This window comes from Canis lupus, chromosome 3 (assembly GCF_003254725.2).
Source record: "Canis lupus dingo isolate Sandy chromosome 3, ASM325472v2, whole genome shotgun sequence".
In the NCBI taxonomy this organism is placed as follows: domain Eukaryota; kingdom Metazoa; phylum Chordata; class Mammalia; order Carnivora; family Canidae; genus Canis; species Canis lupus.
In genome coordinates, this window is record NC_064245.1 from 44,144,213 (window position 1) to 44,167,032 (window position 22,820).

The following is a 22,820-nucleotide window of genomic DNA, read 5'->3' on the forward strand; positions in this document are numbered from 1 at the left end:
TGGGGGATGAAATGCAAAAATGAAGAAAGCTTGAATTATACAAATTTGATTTTAAAGTCACAGTTCAATTGAGCCAGTGATAAAAGATGATGCAGTGCAGATCTTGAAATGTTGACAGAAATAGATAATTTTGTTAATTATCATCTGGTCAGTTTGGAATTTCATGGTTAATAAACATAGTATGAAATAAAGACAGATATTTGCAAAAATAGCTTGACTCCTTAAAGCACATTACCCCAAATATATTTTCCTCATAATTTTTTATTATTAAGACAAAGAAATGGATACGTTGCATAATATTGCTATTTGCTCAAATACCAAACACTATGTCTCCATTTTTATTTAATTTTCTAAAAAATTTTGTCAACTGAGGTGAATATGGCAGGAAAACCATAAATATAAGGATTAAGGCTTCATGAAATTGGAGTTCATTGAAATGACAAACCCAAAGTAAAACCCAGATGAACTTACCAAATTTCATTTGCTATCCACCTGAAACTATAAATCCTTTTCTGGCATTTGAGAGTAGAAAGGAGGTTCACTTAAAATTCAAACCAGGTTTTCCTAAACCTAACCCAGACTCACTAACTTTAGGTAAACTGCAGTTGTGTTATGGCTTCTTACTGAAACTTTCATCCCACTTTAGCTAATAATGAATAGATGATGGGCCAGGAAAGGGAACCAGAAGATGTTTTTGGAGTTGCTGTTTTGTCCCCCCCACCCATATTTCCTGTAAAGTTCAGAAGTAGGAAAGAACTGTATATGAAGCAAATTTTCAATGATGTATGTGGAAAGATGAATTGACAGTAAAATATACATAGGATTTTAAAAAAGGGATTCTTTAAAAAGGAGAATCCTGACAAAATACTGTTAACCAACATTTCTCAAGTGCTTACTATAATCAGGCACGTTACATGGAGTGATTCTACTTGGTTTACCATAGTAGTACCAGACAAACACTATTATCTCTATTTTGCTGATAAGAAAGAGTAGGCACAGGGAAGTTACATAACTTGCTCTGCCCAAGGTTACACTTCGCTGAAGGGGATTTGAACCCCAGAATGTCTGGTTCTGGAATCTTGGCACTCCAGCACAATGCCATACTGACCCTGTGGAGGAAGTGCAATCACAATGTTGTTTGGAAAATAAACTGCTACAGACTATGAATGGGAGAGATATTTTCCAGTTTTTTAAACTACTGAGAACAGTAGTTAATTTAATGGGAAAAGCCCAAGTAGAGAAAGCTCATTCTCTATTTCCCAGAAGTAGGAAGGGAGTTGACATCACAAACCTCCCAGAAGTCTTTGCTGAGCTTCCACTTGGAATACAACATATGTAGGATATCCTAGTGCTAAGGATATAGAAATAGTGCAATGGAGTTAAAAAAAAAAAAAAGATGCATTTATTTATTTGAGAGAGAGTGTGTGGAGGGTGGAGGGAGGCAGAGAGGAAGAGGGACAGAGAGAATCTTAAGCAGACTCTGTGCTTCTGTGCTGAGTGTGGAGCCTGACCTGGGGCTCAATCCCACGATCCTGAGATCAAGATCTGAGCCAAAACCAACAGTCTGACACTCAACTGCCTGAGCCACCCACCCTTGGAGTGGAAATTAAAGAAAAAAAGTAGAATGACCCAGTGAGAGATTGGGGAGAAAAGATGAAAAAAAAAAAAACTGAATAAGTAAAACTTGGAGAAGCATTAGTTAATGTAGAACTCAACAGGATTCCAGACGTATTTAGAGAAGTGAAGGCCTAAGGGAACTCGGGTTTTTGTCAATGTCTTGCCAGATCCAGAATGAAAGCTATATTTTCTTGGGCTACTGAAGAGATTTCACAGGATTTTGTTCCCTGCCACGTGTATGTTGACTTAAAGATAGGCTGAAAAAAATATGGTTTAAAGACTGCTTTACATAATATATAATGTGGATATATATTGTATTTATAATCTATAATCATAATAACGTGGAATGCTCCATAATCTTTATATTCATATTCTCATTTAATCCCCACACTGAGTTTGCAAGGTATCTATTATCGTCTGCACTTTATAGATATGGAAACTGAGGCTCAGGGAGATTATGTTGCCCGCCTGGGGTCACACAGCCTGTAGTTCCCTTGAGCGTTCCCAAGCCCAGACTCCTCCCAGAACACCACACTGGCTTCTCTTACACAGCATCCCTAGGACTTTGCCCAGAAAATGATGTCATAAAACAACTGGTTTTCGGCCAAATTCATTATGGTGCATTACCCTCAAGGAACGTACCGATAAGAACACATTATGCCAGAATGAGACATAGCTCAGCTTCTGAAATCTGGCTGGCATCCTCTAAGAGGTGGCCCTGTCTGCTCAGCTCTTGCAGAAGCTGAGCATGTTAGGTAAACACCCGGATGTCGGCTCGGGTGTGGGAGCAAATGATATATGAATGAACATTCAAAAACAGAATGGATCTCTCCGAAGCAGGCCCCAAGCCTCCTGTGTTTACAGGCCCCCAAATGAAATCACCTGGCTGTTTATAGGAGTCTTAGTGCTGATGAAAAGACGGTTACACTCCAAACTTTTTCCTGCCAAAGGAAAAAAGTTCCAGGTTCTTTAAAAAGTACGTAAAGCATCTGATCTGAAAAGTGGCAACAGCATTTGGGACCAATTACCCAGATTAAGAGGCAACAATGTTCTGTTTACACTTTGTAGCCAAGAGCCCTTTGGCTCTGGCCCACAGGCTGGGGATTGTAAATTACAGAAATTGCAGCCTAACTTGACTTCTCTTTTGACCTAGGTGTCCGAGTGTAGAGAAAAGCAGATAGAAAAGCCCTATTGCTGTCTGCCCTAAAGCCTCAGTGGATGAGGAACTGAATGTTGTCTTCCAGGTAAGACATTTAACACATGCAATCCCTGCAATGAAAGCAATGGGTTCTTTTCTAACTTGGGGTAGGGTCTGACTATGAATATGATGTGTCAGGAGATGGCTTTTCAGTTTGCTCCTCCTCCAAAATCATTTTTGTAAAACCAGTTACAAAATAAAGGCTCCTTGACATCTTTTGATTAGTTAACCATAGCACTCCAGTTTCGCTCCCATTTTCCAATATACTGTGGATTAATCAGTAACAAATGGTAGATCATGAAATTATACCAGGAGAACCCTGCCTTTGAGTGTGGTCAGATGTAGTTGGTGGCCAGTATAGCCACTGTGGGCAAAAAAAAAAAAAAAAAAAAAAACAACACAGCACCATTTGGTCCCAAACTCAGAGGCTGCTAGGGATTTGAATCACTTGGGCTTGAGATGTAGTTTCCTCCCTTTACAAAGGAGGACCAGTCCCCACTTGGCATAACCCTGATAATTCCAGAAGTTTCCGTGAAAATTTTTGTCTTTCTTTTAACATAATCCTGATGTTAAGGGCCTGACCTTGCCAAGGGAAAGGAATCACAAAGGTCAAACAGCAAGGAGGAGACACGTGAGGCACAGGCCTGCCCAACACAGAGGTGGAAAAGACAAGCCATTATTTTACTGATAGGCGGAATCCATATGTGTTCAGAGATTTATGATCTAACCATTCTAATACCACATTTAGACCATCAAATTGGAAATATCCACAGGCAAGGATAGAGGTCTTCTTTTTAAAGTTCTATACATTGGGTAGTCATTTAGATGAAAACATGATTGAGGTGGTGATTGTGGAGTATTATGGGAATCTTGATGTTCAAAGCATTTTTCTGACTCAATAATCCAGTGTCCACTTAAAGGAGGTTGTCTTCTGAGACAACTCATATTTGATGCCACTTCTAGTTCCCTCTAGTGTCAACACATTTTTTTCTGAGAAAAACTGATCAACAACCAACAGGGATTTTTCTGACCCTGGTTTATCCCAATAATTTATCATTTTCTGCAGTGTCAGAGCTTCCTGACATATACAATTAACTCACAAATTAACTTAGAAATGATAGTAAGCTCTCAGCTAAATGATCTAGTGGCCACTGGGGACCAGACCAATTTTCTAGAATAAGGTTAGGACTAAGTTGCTCTGGAACAATGTAAGGTTGGTTGTGTAGAAATAGTTACTTGAGTGTGAGCAGGAATCTAGGTATGAAAGGGAAAGATTTTATCTGCCCCTGATTCCATCAGTTACTCCATCCTGTGATATTTCTTCATCTATAAAACAGGGGTAACTGGTTTTAAAAATATTTCAGAATTCAAGGTTCCATAATGGAATTGAGACGTCATGGTGTCTTTTCATTAGAAGGGAGCTTGGGGAACACTGGTCCAACTTTTCACTGAGGCCAGAGGTCTGGAGATAGGCAGATGACCAGGCTGACACCGATTTAGTAGTTTATAAGAGTTGTAAATTTAAGGCAGGCAGCACAAAGGTGTGAAGGTCTGGGTGAAGGCTGCCAGTTTGGAGAGGGCTAGCCACCTAGAGAGATGGGAAGTCAGGGCTTGCTCACTCTCTCCAAGGCTACTACTGTTGGGAGCTTTGTTTTAAGAAATTCTTGCTCCTTCTATGGGAACAAAAGTCTGTGTCTCTGGAACATCTTTTTATTGGGTTGGTTGCTGTCCTCAGAAGAAATGCAACTCAACCTTCTCTCTCTATCATACGACAGATTTTCAAACACTTGAACATAACTTTTGCTCTCCCCACCACCTCAAAACCACCATTTTGTTTTATTGGGAAAATTCTCCAGTTCCCCATGGGACTGGGACTCAGAGGTTTTTTTTTTTTTTTTTTTTTTTTTTTGTTGTTGTTGTTGTTGTTGCTGACCATGGTTTGCCAGATTTTCTTAAGAAATGTCCAGCAACAAATAAAATACTGAGAAATCTCTTGATCAGTGCTGTCCACCATGTCACATGACTGGCTTTAAACATAGCCCTGAGTTAGGGGGAGTCAGATTTCAGCCGTGGAGTCAGATCTCAGACATCTAGGGCTTGTACAGGGGATTTATTCCATTTAAGAATGTTTCATGTTTATCTCCATTAAATTGCTTATTTATTTATTTATTTATTTATTTATTTATTTTATTTTATTTATTTATTCATGATAGACACACACAGAGAGAGGCAGAGACACAGGCAGAGGGAGAAGCAGGCTCCATGCACCGGGAGCCCGACGTGGGACTCGATCCCGGGTTTCCAGGATCATACCCTGGGCTGAAGGCGGCGCTAAACTGCTGAGCCACCTGGGCTGCCCAAATTGCATTTTGATTTGGCTTTTTGGTAGCTTACAGAGTCTGTCTCCCTCATCTTTTGGTAAATGGACAAATGAGTTTCCATAGTGTTCTGGACAGTGGTGCAAGCAGGCAGTATAATCCATGCTATGGTTTCCTAATACTAACAGATTTTCATTATTATGATAAAGATATTGACTATGGAAAGAGGTCATATATTCAACCTCAGACCATCATCACAGTGGTTATTTTGCTGCTCATTTTTTCTGTGAATGCTCATCAGTGTCACCTGTGTCTTTCTTGATGCTAATCTGTTGTCTCCGTTTAGCATGGAAGGGCAGGAGAATCCCACACTTAAGTCCAGTTTCAATTAAAAAAAAAAAAAAAAGAAAGGATTCTACTTAATTTGCTTGTACTAAGCTGAGAGGGGACACTGTATTTTTAGCATGAAAGGGAGCTTAACCAAAGAATGCTAGTGTTCCTTAGTCAGATCTTCACGTTGTTTAAACTTTTGCAGATTCCCCAGCGTTGGGCAGACTCATTCAAAGATATGTGCTCAAAGAATTAGATGCTTTAAACATCATCCATGACATGGAAGTTTCTGCATTTCCCTACCTTTCCATTAACAGCAAAACGTAAGTGCTAGCATCAGGCTAGGTCTTGATTTAAGTGCCTAGCAACATAACTCTCCCCCTCGGTTCAGCCTGGGTATATTAAATCAGGTTCTCCCTGGACTGAAAATTTAAATCTTTCGGAGATATCTTTTACATGTAATTCCCTTTGAACTTCCACCCATGCTAATTTTAAACACATTTGGTATTTTCCTTCTTCTATATGAATACAGTCGAGCTCAAAGAATGAATTTCACCAGTGTTTTCTCCTTTGTATGTGTTCAATAGGTACCCCTGAAGCAATTACCTACTGGGAGAAGTGGGAGGAGCCACTCTGTGGGAGCGGGGGGCCACCAGTAATATGATCCGTGGTTGTTGTGTGTGTAAAGTGCTAATACTTTTGACAGCAGCCATCCTAAAGGGGTGTAGCGAGTCATTTGAAATTTGTACACAGACTGCCCTATCCATTACGCATCACCCATATCATACCCATAATCTCCCAAGGCAGATATGCTATTACACTCAGCGGGCCAAGGTCTGCCTGTGCTTATATACACACAACTCCCACTGACTCTGTGCCACCGAGGCACTTCAATGGGAGTTGTCAGCAGCATAAATTTAGCCCGGTACAGTCACAACCACAGCGGGCGCAGCTAAACAGAGAGACCTGGCTGTGTGTTAAAAAGGCTGAGGAAGAACAAAAAAGCTGCCAGTTTTCATAAGAAATCTTATCCCTAGAGCATTAAGAACTGTAGCCTGACACTTGCCACACTATCCTCATCCTGCAACCTGCCGATTCCAGCCTGGGACTTGGAAGCAGCTAAAACAGAGTGAGTACTTTAAAAAAAAAAGAAAAAAAAAAAAAGGTCTGCTACAGGGCATCAAACTAAGCTTTGCATCCAACCTTATTAGGCAAGGGAAGAACTCCCCATAGGTGATCCTCAGAACATTCATTTATCAAAATGTAAAGGGACATCTTGGAACCATTGACCCTCTTTAAATATATAGAATATTTAAAATACATACAGCAAGGGTACAAAGATGCCCAGCTTTTGAAAGTTACCAGTCTATCTATTTGAGTCATACAGTGTCACGGGTGTTCTGATGATATGTAACATACATATTGTCGTGCTAACGTTAGAATTGCTGCAACTTCATGATGCCATCCATCGTGTTGTCCAATATGATTCTCTTTCTTAGGAGCTCTTTCTTGGTCTTTCAGACATTCCCCACATACATTATGAATGATCAGGTGTCACTGACCTCAAGCATGCAGTGTTTCAGGATTTAATTTCTACTCCAAGCCCTTGCCATTGCAAACAATGAAGTCTACCACTCCTAATCATCGGAAATGCTGTGGTTTGGTGAGCAGAGCCTAGGTTTGAATCTTTGCTTCGTGCCACACTAATTGTGTCTTGGGTATGCTGCTTGGTATCTCTAAATCCCAGTTTTCTCATCTGTATCCTGAAGTGAATATCTTCTTCATTGCAATGCTGTGTGGACAACACCAGAAAAGATGTGTGAAGCACTCAGCCCAACCTCAAAACTCCACCAATGAAATAGATGCAAGTGTCACCCGTATGATACATAGTAGGCACTCAGTAAAGTCTTTCTCTGCCTCCTTTTCCCTCTGTTTTTCCCCAGCACAATCTAATAACTTAATGCTCATGCAAGCCTATGTATATTAAGAAAAATACTACCTTTAAAGAAAATAGCCTAATTAGATAGTAATCCGTGAATGACAAATGACCACACATTTAATAGAACACATTTAAAGCTATACTCATCCTTTGATTGTTGTTATAGAGCAGATAAGAATGATATATTTAAAAGGAAAATGAAAAAATAAACAGGAACCAAATTAGACATTCAGTCAAGTCTGATTAATGGCTAATTCCAATGGAGATTTTGGCTGAGTATATATAAGATTCTTGCATCTCTGACTGTTAATGTACAGTGGTTTGGGGTGACCATTTTAAGAAGTCAAATGCATAATTCATTCAAAGTACACAGGGATTTTCTTTCTTAGTTTGGAAAGACAGAAAGTCGGGCACAATTCTGTTAATGCCATAAAACCGGTATGTTTCACAGTAATGAATTTAGATATAGAAAACTATCTTTCTCTGGAATAAATTTAGCTTGCCTGTCATTTCTTCATTTTTTTTTTCATTTCTTCAATATGAAGACCTTAGTTGGGAGTAGAATTAATCATGTGTTTAAAAATTACATCACTCTAAAAGACTTCCACTCATTCTACAAAAGGTAGTCTAGGTCAGTTTTAAAAACTAACGCGTTCTCAAATAGGAAAAAGTGCAATAGGTTAATTTGAAAAGTATGAATAATTCAACACAGAATCACGTATTTCTTTTTACATATTTTCTTGTATAAAACTGTTGCTTTATCATTGTTAACTAAACTCTCATTGGTGCATGTAACTTTCTGAGAGCTCTGATAGAAGATGCAACATTGTGTTTAGTGGAATAAAGTTAACAACTGAAGTTTAACACATTTGGAAAGAGCATGTGCAGACCTGTGTGTGTGTGTGTGTGTGTGTGTGTGTGTGTGTTTAGGAACTGACTTTTTCAGTTCACAGAGTAATATTCTCTGGTTTGGAGTGGTAGTTAGAAAATATTGACAGTTGGGGCACCTGGGTGGCTCAGTGGGTTAAGTCTCAGGCTCTTGGTTTCTGCTCAGGTTGTGATCTCCCGCTTTGTAGGACTGAGCCAGGTTCCTTGTTCAGTGGGAAGTCTGTTTGAAGATTCTCTCCCCCATCAAAATAAATAAATAAATAAATAAATAAATAAATAAATAAATAAATCTTTAGAAAAGAGAGAGAGAAAATGTTGACAGTGAAAAATAACTGAACAGGATTTGTATGAAGTTCAGGGGATTTGCAAGCTTGTATCTAAGAATTTGGTAGTGAGGGTGACAGCGCAGCCACTCTTTGTGTAATAAGATCGGCAAAAATAAAACAAGATTTACTCTAACTATAAGCTTAGGTAGTAAATTAAGCTCTGAACAGAAAATGAAATTGATAGACACTCCAAATATATGCGATCAACTCCTTAAATGTTGATTTTATTAAAGAGAACAGAAAAATAATGAAATTGAGAGCTGTCTTGTGCCTTCTAACTTCACTTCCTTTTATGCAGGGCTGACCCTAGCAGCCTCTCAAGTCCGGCTAATTTTTTATCACTGAATCTTGTTTAACAGACACTCTTTTCAGAGAACGAGGTAGTCCCCCGGCTCAGCTACAGTTTGCCTCAGTTTTGCACATCCCTCCACTCAGCTAGGCTCGGCACATCATGGTATCACATCAGCTTGCATGGAATCAATTTAGGACACGACGCACTTCCTCAAAAATTAAATTCCTCACGAAAACTTAACAGGACCAACAAGAGCATCAGAAAAAGCGTTTTGGGAAAAGTGCCAGAAGTTGAGCAAAAGTGAAGACCGAATTCTCGGTATCAGAGAGAAGGGGAGGAGGGTCAGATAGGAAGAGAAGCAAAAGGAAAAGCAGGGCAGGAGGAGAGACACGAAGGAGAGAAGGGATCTAAATTAGAACAAGAGGCTATGTTTATTAATAACCTTGCTGACCCACAGGCCCCTGACACAAAATACATTAAGTATTGTTGGGACACTCTGCTCTGTCGCTCCTAGGAGGAGCAACTAAAAACGTGTGGGAGACTGCAAACTTTCTGAGCACAGATAAAAAAAGAGCCACCACCACCACAATAACAACAACAACAAAAAAGCCAGAATACGGTGAAGGCACAGACTCACCAGCTTGAGCAGCCCCGTAGCCTGAGATCTCCTTTATTTCCTGCAGCACCTTCTCTGGGCACGTCCGGCAAACTAGAATTGAAAACACGCAAGATGTTTTGTTTTTCTTGATTGCAAAAACAATAACATGTCCATTGTAGGATGTTTGGAAATTATGGAAACACATGAAGAAGAAAATAAAAATAGACTATAGTCTCACCACTTCTTCCTCTACATTTTTTTTTTTTTTTAGAGACAGACAGCTAGTGGCTGAGCACAAGAAGGAGGGGAGGGACAGAAGGAGAGCAAGAGAGAATCTCAAGCAGACTCCCTGCTGGGCTGGGAGCTAGAGGTGGGGCTCAATCCCGCAACCCTGAGACCACAACCGGAGCTGATGTCAAGAGTCTGTGGCTTCACCCATTGAGCCACCCAGGTGCCCCTCCTCTACTTTTTTTATGTGGATGTATTTGTATACTTGAAAAATAAGATTGAGGCCCTGCTATCATCCACTAGTGTGTGATTTGGTTTTCCCATCTGACAAGTCCTAATAAGTATTTGCTCCTGTGTTGAAACTATTGTAAAACATTATTTTTATGTTGGCATCCTGCTTCCTTTATTTGTAGGTATCATGATTCAGTTGAGCTCTAGTCAGGTAATCATGTTATTTATTAACTTTTTGCCTTTATAAAAATATTTGTGTGCATCTCCATTTCTTCTGGAAATTACTAGAAGCAAAATTCTTGAGTCAAAGAGAAGAGTTTTTTTTTTGAAAAGATTTACAGAGCTGCCCTCCAAAGTGTTTATGCCAATTTATATTCCCACCTGCAGTGAATAAGAATGCAGAATTCACAAACCATCATTAAGTCTCCCCAAATTAAGATAAGAAACTTTGAATCCTATTATGATTTGTATTTTTTGATTATTTATGATGCTTTCTTCATGTTTCTTGGCTATTTGGTTTGTTTTGTGAATATGCAGTTTGCCTGTTATTTACACTTTTAGTTAAAAACTTACCAAAATGAGTTTCTGTTAAATTGTAAAACTTCTTTACATTTTAAGTTTATTAACTCTTTCGACTATCATGCCTGAGAGCATTTTGTCCATATTATCATTTGATTTTGAATTGTTAATGGATTTTTTAAAAAGATTTTATTTATTTTTTTTTTATTTTATTTTTTTATTTATTTATGATAGTCACACAGAGAGAGGGAGAGAGAGGCAGAGACACAGGCAGAGGGAGAAGCAGGCTCCATGCACCGGGAGCCCGACATGGGATTCGATCCCGGGACTCCAGGATCGCGCCCTGGGCCAAAGGCAGGCGCCAAACCGCTGCGCCACCCAGGGATCCCAGATTTTATTTATTTATTAGACAGAAAGAGATAGAGAATGAGAGGGGAGGGGAGACACAGAGGGAGAGAGAGAATCTCAAGTAGACATGAGGTTTGATCTCATGACCCTGCGATCACAACTTGAACTGAAATCAAAAGTCAGATGCTTAATGGACTGAGCCAGTCAGCTGCTCCAATAGATTTTTAATGTATATGTTTGTAAATCCAAGTACAAAGATATTTTCCATTATTCTTTCTTCCTCTGCTTTTATGTTCAGAAAGGACTTGCACATTCCAGGGTTAGAAAATATTAATCTACATTTTTTACTTGTGCTTTTGTGGCTCTTTTTATTTTTAAAGGATGTTTAAATTTCTTATTTGTTTGGAATTTGTTTGGTCTGTGTAGTAAGAATCTATATACTGAAGCCTCTTTTCCTTACTTATCTAAATCTTGTATGTTATTGGGTCTGTTTCTGTATTTTTCAATTTTATTTATTTATCTTCATGTCTCCACTGCTTCTTCTGCCAAAACCCTCCCTTTTTATTATTACAATTTAAGACTATGTTTTCATACCCAATAACACAAGTTTGTCATCCTTACAATTAGTTTTCTGGATTATGCTCCGCTCTTTGTTATTCCGTAAGAACTCATCCAGTTCAAAATGTGAGTATACAATTTATACATTAATGTGAGGGCACTTGAAGTCCTTAATACTGAGTTTTCTGAGCTACAAGTAAAACTTGCTTCTCATTTATCTTTTCCTACAAATTTCTGCCAAGTTGCAGTTTCTTCATGTAATATCTCAATATAGTCTCAAGTTTATTGATTGTTGTTGTGAATACTGTTTCTCTCTCTCTTTTTTAAAAAGATTTATTTATTTATGATAGACATAGAGAGAGAGAGAGAGAGGCAGAGACACAGGAGGAGGGAGAAACAGGCTCCATGCCGGGAGCCCGACGTGGGACTCGATCCCGGGACTCCAGGATCATGCCCTGGGCCAAAGGCAGACGCTAAACCACTGAGCCACCCAGGGATCCCCAATACTGTTTCTCTATTAAATTTTTTAACCACTGAGGAAAGGTGCCTACTGTCATATTTTTATTTGGCATTTGCCACTTTCCTGCTTTTTATCTAGAGAGCTTGTCAATTGATTCTTTTGAACCATACAGGTAAATATTGTCATCTACAAAGAATGATAATTTTGTCCTCTTCCTCAAAATGACATAATTTCTTCATTTTTCCTGTCTTCTGGCAAAACAATAGAACTTCCAAATTATTTTAAAATATTCTTTATTTGACACCCCTCCAATATTTCACTAGTAAGTGCAATGGCCTGAATGCATTGTATTTTTTAAGAGCTCTGGCTTCTGGAAAGTGTTTTCAGCTTCAAATGGCAATCTTCCTTCTGAACCTTCTGTTCACTGGTCCCTTTGAGTGTCTCCTAGCCCTCTCTGCTCAGAACTGAACAAGTCTTACCCTTTTCTTTTCTTTTCTTTTCTTTTCTTTTCTTTTCTTTTCTTTTCTTTTCTTTTCTTTCTTTTCTTTTCTTTTCTTTTCTTTCTTTTCTTTTCTCTTTTCTTTTCTTTTCTTTCTTTCTTTTCTTTTCTTTCTTTCTTTCTTTTCTTTTCTTTCTTTCTTTTCTTCTTTTAAAAAATATTTAGTTAATTTATTTATTATTTTGGAGAGAGCACAAGAAAGAGTGTGAGTGGGGGCGGGGAGCAGCAGAGGGAGAGACAGAGAATCTCAAGCAGACTCTGTGCAGAGTGCAGAGCCCAATGTGGGACTTGATCTCACAACCTGAGCCAGAATCAAGATTTGGATGCTTAGCCAACTGAGCCAGGCAGGCACCCCAAGTCTCACCCTTTCCTATGTAAGACTGTCCTATCTCTATACAGGTAACCCCATTGTTTACCTATGGATGCTTCTTTTCTAATTACCCACATTTCATTGTGAGAGATCATGTCTCAGACCAACACATTCCTTACAAATCGGAACCACTACGGTGTTAGTTAGTACATCATATGAAACGACCAGGCTATTTTCTCCCAACTTAAAAGTTAGTGTCTTGTGGAAGTTTTTTTTTTTTTTTTTTTTTTTTAATGTTTGCATTTTAAGAAAATGCTCAACTATTTTCTCACATAGGAATTGTTTCATTTGAATTTGCTGACTTTTTGCCAGTGTAAAGTAAAAATAACCTGGGGTTTTGCAGAAGCCATGCAAAGAGGGTTGGTTCTATGGGTTAGACTGGTTAGAACAATGTGTGAAAACAGACTGAGAAAGAGTGACGGTCGCAGTTAGCAATGGGGGTGGTTACCTATGCAGAGGGAGAAAGGTGCAGGCCTTTGGAGAGGGCCACACCTAATAACCGTGGGAAGTTGAATAGTCTCTATCACTCTGAGACTCCAATTCAGCAACTCTGAATTTGGGGTTATTACCTGTTTTGCAAGTATAATGGGAGAATGACAGACAATGTGTGTAAAGCATCTGGTAGGACACTCGGCACCTATCAGGCACTTAAGAGAGACTGTAAGCTCCTGGCTAGATTTGAAGGCAGGATGACAGACCATGTTATAGATAATAAAATGGAAAAACAAGACCTTTCTCTGCTACACAGAATTAACCCCAAGCATGTTCAAGAATTTCAGGATTTAGGAGCACCGCGGGGGGTGGGGGGCTCAGTGGTTGAGCATCTGCCTTCGGCTTGGGTCATGATCCCGGGGTCCTGGGATTGAGTCCTGCATCAGGCTCCCCACAGGGAGCCTGCTTCTCCCTTTGAGTATGTTTCTGCCTCTCTCTCTGTGTCTCTCATGAATAAAAAAAATAAAAAAATAAAAAAATAAATCAGGATTTAGCTAACAGGTAGTGCCATACGTGGGGTGGGTTCAAAGGCCTCTGGTCTCTCCCCAAGGCAGTCCTCCTCTTCTCTGTCTGGTTCGACCCTTTCTGTGAATGCCGAGCATTACTGGACCCTGCTTTCTATCCCAGCCTGATGGAGCATGAGCTCTGAATGTTTAGATTCCCTCTGCCTCTGAGTGGGACCAGAAGGGCTCCTCATTTTGATGATATAGCAGAATAGTCATTGTGTCCATGTGTCTGGCATTTAAGAATTTCCTTATCAGCCCACCTCAATGTTTCCAATTTGTTTACCTGGAAAACACCCTTATTAGCATCAAACTTAGGTTTTAACAAGGCAGAATCAGAATTTTTTTTCTATCTTTCCCAAAGTGAAGCTAGCGATCTGGATTAAATCTTTTTTTTTTTTTTTTTTTTTGCTCGGTGGGAGGTTTCTGTATTATTATTGTTTAAAGTCAATTATCCTTTACTTCATGTTCTTTTTCTGTTGTTTATTTTATCCGTCCTTCTCTCCCAGAGGGGCAGAATTAAGGCCCCCATTTGGTTTTTATTAGTGTAATCAGTTAATAGCTCTTCTATAATGCTTTACTTATTGTGTTAATTTTCTGTAGTTGTGTCCAGAGGCAGCTTCCTGGAAGACCACATTTAAAAAAAAAAATCTATCTTATTTCTTCTTTAATGGGTCCACTTAGCATTTATAGTTTCAGCTAAGATTATTGAACACTGTTGATTTATAAGATTATTGAAAATATATATATAAACTGCAGCTACTATTTTAAATATATCTATGGTAATCCTAAAAATTCCATTAGTATGGTGAAAGTACAAACACTACCCCTAGTGTTTCTATTGACTTGGCTTATCACATCAATTCTTTGGATTTATCTTGAACATATTAGAGGTATGGGTGTCTGCTGTTCCCATGCATACGGTGCCAGTCACTGCAGTTCTATTGTTTCAGTAGCTGAACTCCACCTCCCAGGGACCACTGTCCAATTGCTGGTGGGGATCTTTTTTTTTTTTTTTTTTAATAGGCTCCACATCTAGCACAGAGCCCAGTGCAGGACTTGAGCTCACAATTGTGAGAGTAAGATCTGAGCTGAGATCAAGAGTCCGACACTAACCAGTTGAGCTACCCAGGTACTCTGCTGGTGGGGATTTTAATAGGAACATTTCCTACATGGACTTTCACTTTCATACTCAGAGAGTAGTCCTCAAGTGAAAGGGGGAACTTCAAAGCTTAGCATAGGAACAAACTAACATACTTGAAGGGTAACAAAAAAAATATTTATTATACATGTGATACATTGAGCCCCCATGTTAGGTTGCATTCTGAATTAGGCCAATAGTACTGAAGCCAATAGGACATGACTCAGTGATTGGCATCATGGGTTCTGGACCTGCCTCTGGCGCCAACTGGCTCTAGACACACCTGGGATATGGACTAGCTGCAGACCCACGTCTGATGGTCCGATGGGAATTGGCTCTAAGGCCTTTTCTCTGTAAAATGAGAAGTTGGGATGAAAGTTGTAAAGTTCCTCCCAGCTTTCACCCTCTATGCAATATTCAGTTTGTGGTTGTTCTGGGTGTGTGCTCAGTCAGAAGGAATCATTAGCAGGTGACTGACTCAGGATTAGAATGCTTTCCAGTCATTGTTGAGTCTTGAGAGATGAACAGGGCACTTCGCACAAAATAGGAGCCCATCAATGCTTTTATAATAAATTTGTTTTAAGTAAAATTCTAGTTTTGAGAACTGTCACTTGTCCAGCACAAAGGCTGCACATGGACATGGGAAAAGCACCAGAGAGAAAGTCAGAGCCCTGCCGTGTGAACCTGGGCAAGTCACTTTCTCTCCCTGGGTCTTTCCCCCTTCATTTGCCAAATAAAGGGGATGGAGAAGAATCACCAAGGTAGCTTCTAGCTAAGGAAGTCTGTAACCTTGCAAGAATTGGCTGCTGTGCAAAGCAAATGAATAGGTTCAGATGTTCCCCCAACGTCTGGTGCCCAGAGCAGTTGGAGCCTGTTAGCTGTGATTTAATGGTTGCTGGGAAGCAGGCTGTGGGCTTGCTATGGGGAGAGGCTGGGAAGGAGAGGACAGACAGGAGATCTGTGGGCTGAAGGTTGGCTAGAAATTCTATGCATAGAAGGAAGTGAGGTCTCCTGTAATTGCCTGTTTCTGAGCTACAGAACATATCAGATGCTGTGTTTAAAACAGTGCGATGCCTAGTTAGCACAGGGCACCACCTGTTTCATCTGTCTCTGTACCCTGCCAGTGGTGGTGATGTTTGAGAACTTTCCTTTCAGGCAGTGCCATCAAAGAGGGCAATGGAAGGCAACACAGCAAAATCACGACAAAGCATATTTGAAAGGAAGAGGGAAGAAGCCCATATACATTTCAATGAAAGTATGTTTAAGGATTTCAAGGAGGAGTCTGATACATAATTACAAAGTTTAAAAAGAAAGAATCTTGACTTTGATCTGATTTTCTTCTGTAAAGCAATTAGTTCCATTATTTTTCAAGTGTGAAGCTGAAAATTCTAATGGCTGGACCCAAACAATTTCATTTGAGTCTTGGGACTTCTAACTTCCAAAAGAAAAAAAAAAGTTTAAAAATGTATTAAGATGATTTTTTGCAGAGGGATTAATGCATGAAGCATTTGCTGGTTAGCTCTCATAAAGACTACGGCACTGTAGTATAGCTGAGATTAAGAGCTAGATTTAAATCATGCAAGAGTCCAATTAATAGCACTGAACTAAGAAATCTATAAAGTTGATTTGATGGAGGGAGAAAAACTGTCAAGATATGAATAGAATTTTCCCTTCCAATTGCTGTTGAGGATTTTAATGGGAATGTATCCTACATGAATTTTAGTGTTTGTGAGACTAGTTCTCAAATTAAAGTGGAGCTTCAAAGCAGAGCCAAAGGACAAATTAACTTAGCCTGACCACTTGTGTACCAGCTAGGTAGCATAGCAAAGGTGGCTTCCAGGCTGAAGTTGGCCATAGTTTGTCTAACCTTTCAAGATCAAGAAACTTGAACTTCACAAACCAGTATGGATTTCTGGCTTCTTTTGAAAATTCTGCGAGTGTGGCACCATTTGGTTCACAGCTATACTTGGTGACAATTAGCTGCTCCCATTAGACAGGGCTCCTTCCAGTTGCCCACCATTCCCTAGCATATGACTCTAGGCTGACTTCACTGTCTTACTCATCAGCCTGATCCATGGGATAGGCACTCAGATAAGGACGTGTTACATTGGTATGTGTTATATTGATGTTAGAGGTGAATGAGTTAAAGATCTAGCACTGAGCTTAATGGTTTTCTCCAGCCTGAAACTGGAGACTCTTCTGTACTATATGCTTAGGGGGAGTCTAAGTATGCATGTTCCTATGACTTCCATATGCCCCACTGGGAATGGAGCAGGGGAGAAAAATAACCCCAATGATATCACATAGAGCCCACTGGGGAGTTGTTCGAGTTTGTTAGAGCATATTAAAATACCATACATTCACATCCTCAAAAAAGACACATCAGTCTACCTGTCTATACATTCCTTTCTGATATTAAATTATTCCAGGGACTTTTCAAAATTACACCACCTACCTGTACTCCCTCCCACAGTGAATAAACATGCTGAAGAAGTGGAGAGCAAATCAGAATAATGCACATAGGTGAAAGTCCTATAATTGAAATCATTATTGCTTAAGATACCATTGCTTTAATCAGCCCTATCATAAATCAGCGCTTTTCACAAGTGAAGGTTTAAAATAAAGTGCTGTTTAAACAGATTGGGTCCCTTAAAAGGCATGATGCAATTGGGAAGCTGCGGAAAATGGATAAAAAAGTGGTTTCTGAGCAGATACACTGGCTCCAGCATTTTATCTTCCACTTAATTTTGAAAAAAACTACCTAGTCCTTTCTTAGAAATTACATACCGGAGGCCTGTAATGGCCGAGCCTTTAACCCATTAAAAAAATTTACTCCCAGGAACAGTTAATATTTGATGTTTAATTGCTTTTTCTTGTTGGAGAGGAAAATCTTTTTCTTTCCTTCCTTTCTTGATTGACTTTTCAAAAATCACCTTGTGAGCTATAAGATGGAGAGGAGTAATTGATTTTCAAAAACTCAAGTGCATGCACATGTATTTGCATATGCATATGTGTATGCGTGGATATTACAACCTCCGAGCTTTAGGCACTGGGGCTTCCCTCGCAGTAACCGTGCAAGGCAGGTGTTACTATTTCCAGTTAACAGAGAGGCAGCCAAGACCCAGAGAGGTTGATTGCTTGCATGGGGTCACACAGGTAGTAGGGAGGCTGAGTCTTTTCTTATTCCTCCAACTCTGTTGCCTGCCTGTAGGGGCATGTCATACCCAGGTGTGCAGGCAGCCACGACAAAGGCCATGCCAATGATCCCCATCATTGCAGTAACTAATCCTCTCAGCCTGTTTAACTGGCACCACTTTCTGGAATTTAGCAAATAATGCCACGCCATCCACAAATGTCAAAAGAGTCCAACTATGATTTGCGCCTTTTATGTGAACATTACATTGTCACTGAGCTGGGAGAAGCAGTTGAACCAACCTTAGCAGTGATAGCAACTTGGGAGAGATTTCTCCTTGGAGAGTTTTAGGTGGATGGGGGGTGGGGTGGGAGGGTCGGATGTTCTCTTATTAGAAAAAGGCCTGCACAGAATTCAGATGACTTTCTGGGGCTCCTCAGGACTTGTTTCTAGAGAAAGAGAGGATCATGAGGACATTGGTGTGGAAGGAGACAGGGGAAAACCTCTTTGTGATTACCCTGGGTTGAAAGATTTTCATTTCAACATTGTCAGTCCCTCACCTTTCATGTGTGGTAAATTCATTCCCAAAGGCCAGAGTGTTCTCTCTCCCTCTTCCTTCCTTCCTTCCTTCCTCCCTCCCTCCCTCCCTCCCTCCCTCCCTCCCTTTCTTTCTTTCTTTCTTTCTTTCTTTCTTTCTTTCTTTCTTTCTTTCTTTCTTTCTTTCTTTCTTTCTCCTCTCTCTCTCCTCTCTCTCTCGGTTTGTCTTTTCTTCCCACAAAACCACATATTACTTAGGTCTCTTGCAAAGCTGTACAGACCAACTGTTCCTTCTCAGATTATGCCCTTCAGAGGTCAGGTGATATGCCTCATTGGGTTACACCTTCCATGTTTTGTGGTGAGATGTGGGCTGTGTCATTCTACATTACTCCACCTTGCAAGAAAATATTTATATATGAGCCTCACCAGGTCCTGTTTCCTCTGGGATTGCTTCTGAGGATGCTGTCTTCATGCCAGCTGCAGGCAGTTGAATTGCAGGCCTTCACAGGACCACTGGACTTCTGGCAGCAAACAGGAAATCGCTCCTTTCCCTCTGACTTCACTGAGCTGGAAGACTATGAGGTGTGTGGCTGGAGGATGAGACATTTCTGAGAGGTGGAGTACAATATTTCCAGAAAGGGCTTGGGAGGAAACTGCCAGATGTGGAGGGCATGAAAACTTGCACCATTCACAGCATTTTTTTTTCTAGATCTGGAAGACAAGAGCTTATTATACGAGGTCTTTCTGTGATTTTTAATTATTTTCCTTTTTATTTCTAGTAAGTGGTAATTCCCGTTGTTCACCAAGTAGTGGTAGTGAGTCGTATATGGCTGTGGTGGGGTATGTGGTCAAAACACTTTTGGAAACTCATTTGGCAGCATGTGTCAAGACCACAAAAATTTTTGCAGCCCTTGACCAAATAATTTTACTCCTGGGAATTCATTCTCAGTACCAAAAAGAGTGCTCAAAGATGTTATTTATTTATTTATTTATTTATTTATTTATTTATTTATTTATACAAACAAATAAATAAATACATTTTAAATGTTTTATTTATTTAAGTAACCTCTAGACCCAACATGGGGCTTGAACTCACAACCCCCGAGATCGAGAGCCACATGCTCCATCAACTGAGCCAGCCAGGTGCCCCTCAAAGATGTTCTTTAAACTATTGTTACAATTCTTAGAACCTTAATGTAAACCTAACAATAGGGTAAATGGAACTATAAAATATTTTCTTGATACATAAATGATGTCATAACACTGGAATAGGATATGTATTCTAATGATTACAAATATGTAGGTTAAATATGTTCAGTCATAATAATATATAACATTTATTGTCTACTGAATATATGGCAGGCAATGTGTCAGATCCTTTGTAGGCATTGCCTCCTTTGGTGTGCTTGCTAGAATAAGCTAGATTTAATTTTTTTTTTCTATTTTACAGATAAGGAAAGGGGAAGATTAATTGGATTATCTGAGGTCAAACTGTTAGTGTGAGATTTGAACCCCATCCTGGTTGACTGTAGAACTCACACTCTTAACTTATCATTCCTCATGATATGTGGATAATTTTAAGTAAAAAACAAATATTAGCCACCAACACCCACCCTGCAACAAAGTTACCCCAAAACTCCAAACCAGAAACAACCCAGCACCAACAAACACAAATCTGACAAGCTCTATTCTTCCTGTAATCACATGGAAAAATAAATAACAAAGCTTAGACCAAGAGAAATAGCCCAAGTTGAAAAAGCTTATCTGCAACCCGCCAATAAAATGACAGGTAGGTGTCTGAAGCAACAATAAAATGTTTAAGGTCTTAAAAAAGAATGTTTAAGGTCTTTTCTCTGGATGGGAATTAGATACTGTAAGTATGATCTTATACTAAGAGAGTCCAATTAATCTCTGCCAACTTAAAGAAGTAAATCTTGCAGGGGAGCAAATCTTGCATTTAGGTGGAAAGGACTTTGCCCAGAGTGACTTGAGAATTCTCTTGAGGATTAGGGCCCAGACCTGTGGTTCTTACCTTGTTTTGTGTGAGAATGTATTTGAAAATATTAATGGCATCTATGGTGTCTGTCTCCAGTAAAAACATGTATTTATGTTTATGCCACATTTTGTTCTATGTTTACTTTTGAAATCTATTTTAGGCTCATTGCTTGTTTGAGGATTCTAATGACAATTTCCCTTTGTGTTTTGGCTTGCAGAGTGTTCTTTGTCCCACGATTGGCGAATGTTCTTTCGTTAGGGGTTCAGACACCAATGCCATTTCTTCAGAGCATTGTCTACACCTGCATAGGGTTTGTAAAGTAAGTGAGTATAATGAATAATTTAGCTTCACTGTTTTCTTTAATGTGACAGCATGTTATTGTGAACATTTGTATTTGGATGCGTGGCTAACAACTGCCTTTTGGATTTTCCATGTTAGGATGAAAAAAATGCATGACACACATCACCAAGAATCAGGGGTTGTGCCTGGCAATGCAATTGAGAAAAGCTTTGGAATGTGAGTGGACAGCATTAGGAGCAGCTTTCCTTACCACACCTGCAGAAATGTACTTACATTAAACACATATGTGCTAAGTGCATGTGTGTAAGGCGCGGTGTTAGACAGATGTGAAAAATGGATGGATGATGCCTTTGTATAAGATTCTCCCAGGACTCCGATGTGCTGAGGTTTGGAAATGCTCACACGCCCTCCAGGCGCTGTAGCCTGTGTGTAATAAAATTACATCCAGGGCCCGATTCCCTTCCATGAGATATTTTCATTGTCAGGATGAAGAAAATTATTTTTCATCATTTCTGTGTTCTGAAATGGAAACATTTTCAGTATGAATCCCATAGGGACACTATGCGCCCTTTCTACCTCTTGTTTGGGATTGTGCAAGGAGTCTGAAATACCAGGGTACAGGGCACCTGGGTGGCTCAGTGGTTGAGCGTCTGCCTTTGGCTCAGGGCGTGATCCTGGGGTCCTGGGATTGAGGCCCACGTCGGGCTTCCTGCAGGAGCCTGCTTCTCCCTCTGCCTGTGTCTCTGCCTCTCTCTCAATATGTCTCTCATGAATAAATAAATATTTTTTTTTAAAGGAAAGAAATATCAGGCTAAGAGGTCACTGGTCTGTCTTCTCCAGGAACTCCCCCTGGGCAGTGGTCTCTGCCTTCTGTTACAGAAGACGGCAAAAATAGGAGCCGGTGTACCTCTGGCCAATTATTCAATGCTCCATCACAAGGGGAAATTCCTTCCTCACCCCAGCTGGTGAACAGTTATGCCCTGGAGCCCAGGACGGACATGCCTTGTAACTTTTTAACCTGGTTAGTGTAACTGCCAATATTATTCCTATTCATATAAATGTCTAATCCTTTCTTGAATCTTGCTAGACTATTTGCCTCAATAATATCCTGCGGCAGTGAATTCCACAGGTAGATTATACGCCGTTTTAAAAAGTATTTCCTTTTATTCATTTTAAATTTGTTACCTTTTAATGTCACAAGATGTCCCTTGTTCTTGCATTAAGGGCTACAGGGTACAGGCATTGGAAATTCAGCTTTAATTTTTCGAAGCATTCCACCATTATTAAAGCTCCATCTTCTTCATATTGTTTCCTATTTTGGCATATCTGATCTTGATTCAATGAGATGATTGAGGTAAATGGTCTCATACTACTTCAGACACATAGTAGGCACTAGAAGAAAGGTCTCCTTGATATTTGATGCCATTTATTGGACACATGTTTATTGAGCACCTACTGTGTGCGGGAATTGTAAATATTGGAGAGACAGCTTTGAGTGAGACAGAGTCCTTGTTCTGAAAGCTCTAATTTTCTAGAGAAGATAAGCACCAATAAAGTGAATAAGGATGAACTACATGGTTTTGGGTGGACTTAAGTCCTACGGGAAAATTTGACAAGAGTGACTGGCAGAGGATGGGCAGGAGCCACTTCAGATTGCATGGTCAGGGAGGAGGTTTCTGAAAAGGGGATGGTTGAGTTGGCCATCAAGGTATCATATATATGACATCTCCATGAAGGTGAACCCACGTTCCTAGACACTGCTTACCATGAGGTGAGATTCCATCCTTATTTGTTGAGTGAATGAATGAATCAAGTTGAGGAGGGAAATCATAGTTTCAGAAATCATTCAATAAGTTACTCATAGACCTAGGAGTAACATTTCTTAAATCCCTATGCTCTGTAACTTCAAAGACTGTTGGGGTAGAAAAAACAGGGGATTTAGTTAGTTAGACTTGCTATCAAGCCCTTCTCAGGTACCCAGCTACTCCCCTTATATGAC

The 22,820-nt window shown here is 39.8% G+C and overlaps 1 long non-coding RNA gene across 1 annotated transcript; it reads right to left on the bottom strand.

The window, feature by feature from the left end:
• Positions 1 to 6,797: 6,797 nt before the first annotated feature.
• LOC112654124 (uncharacterized) lies at positions 6,798 to 19,671 on the bottom strand. Its single transcript, XR_003132758.3, has 4 exons — positions 19,622 to 19,671; positions 18,952 to 19,236; positions 9,546 to 9,617; positions 6,798 to 7,255 (listed from the first exon to the last, which is right to left on the bottom strand). It is a non-coding gene; the product is annotated as an uncharacterized LOC112654124 (long non-coding RNA).
• Between the last annotated feature and the right edge of the window lie 3,149 nt (positions 19,672 to 22,820).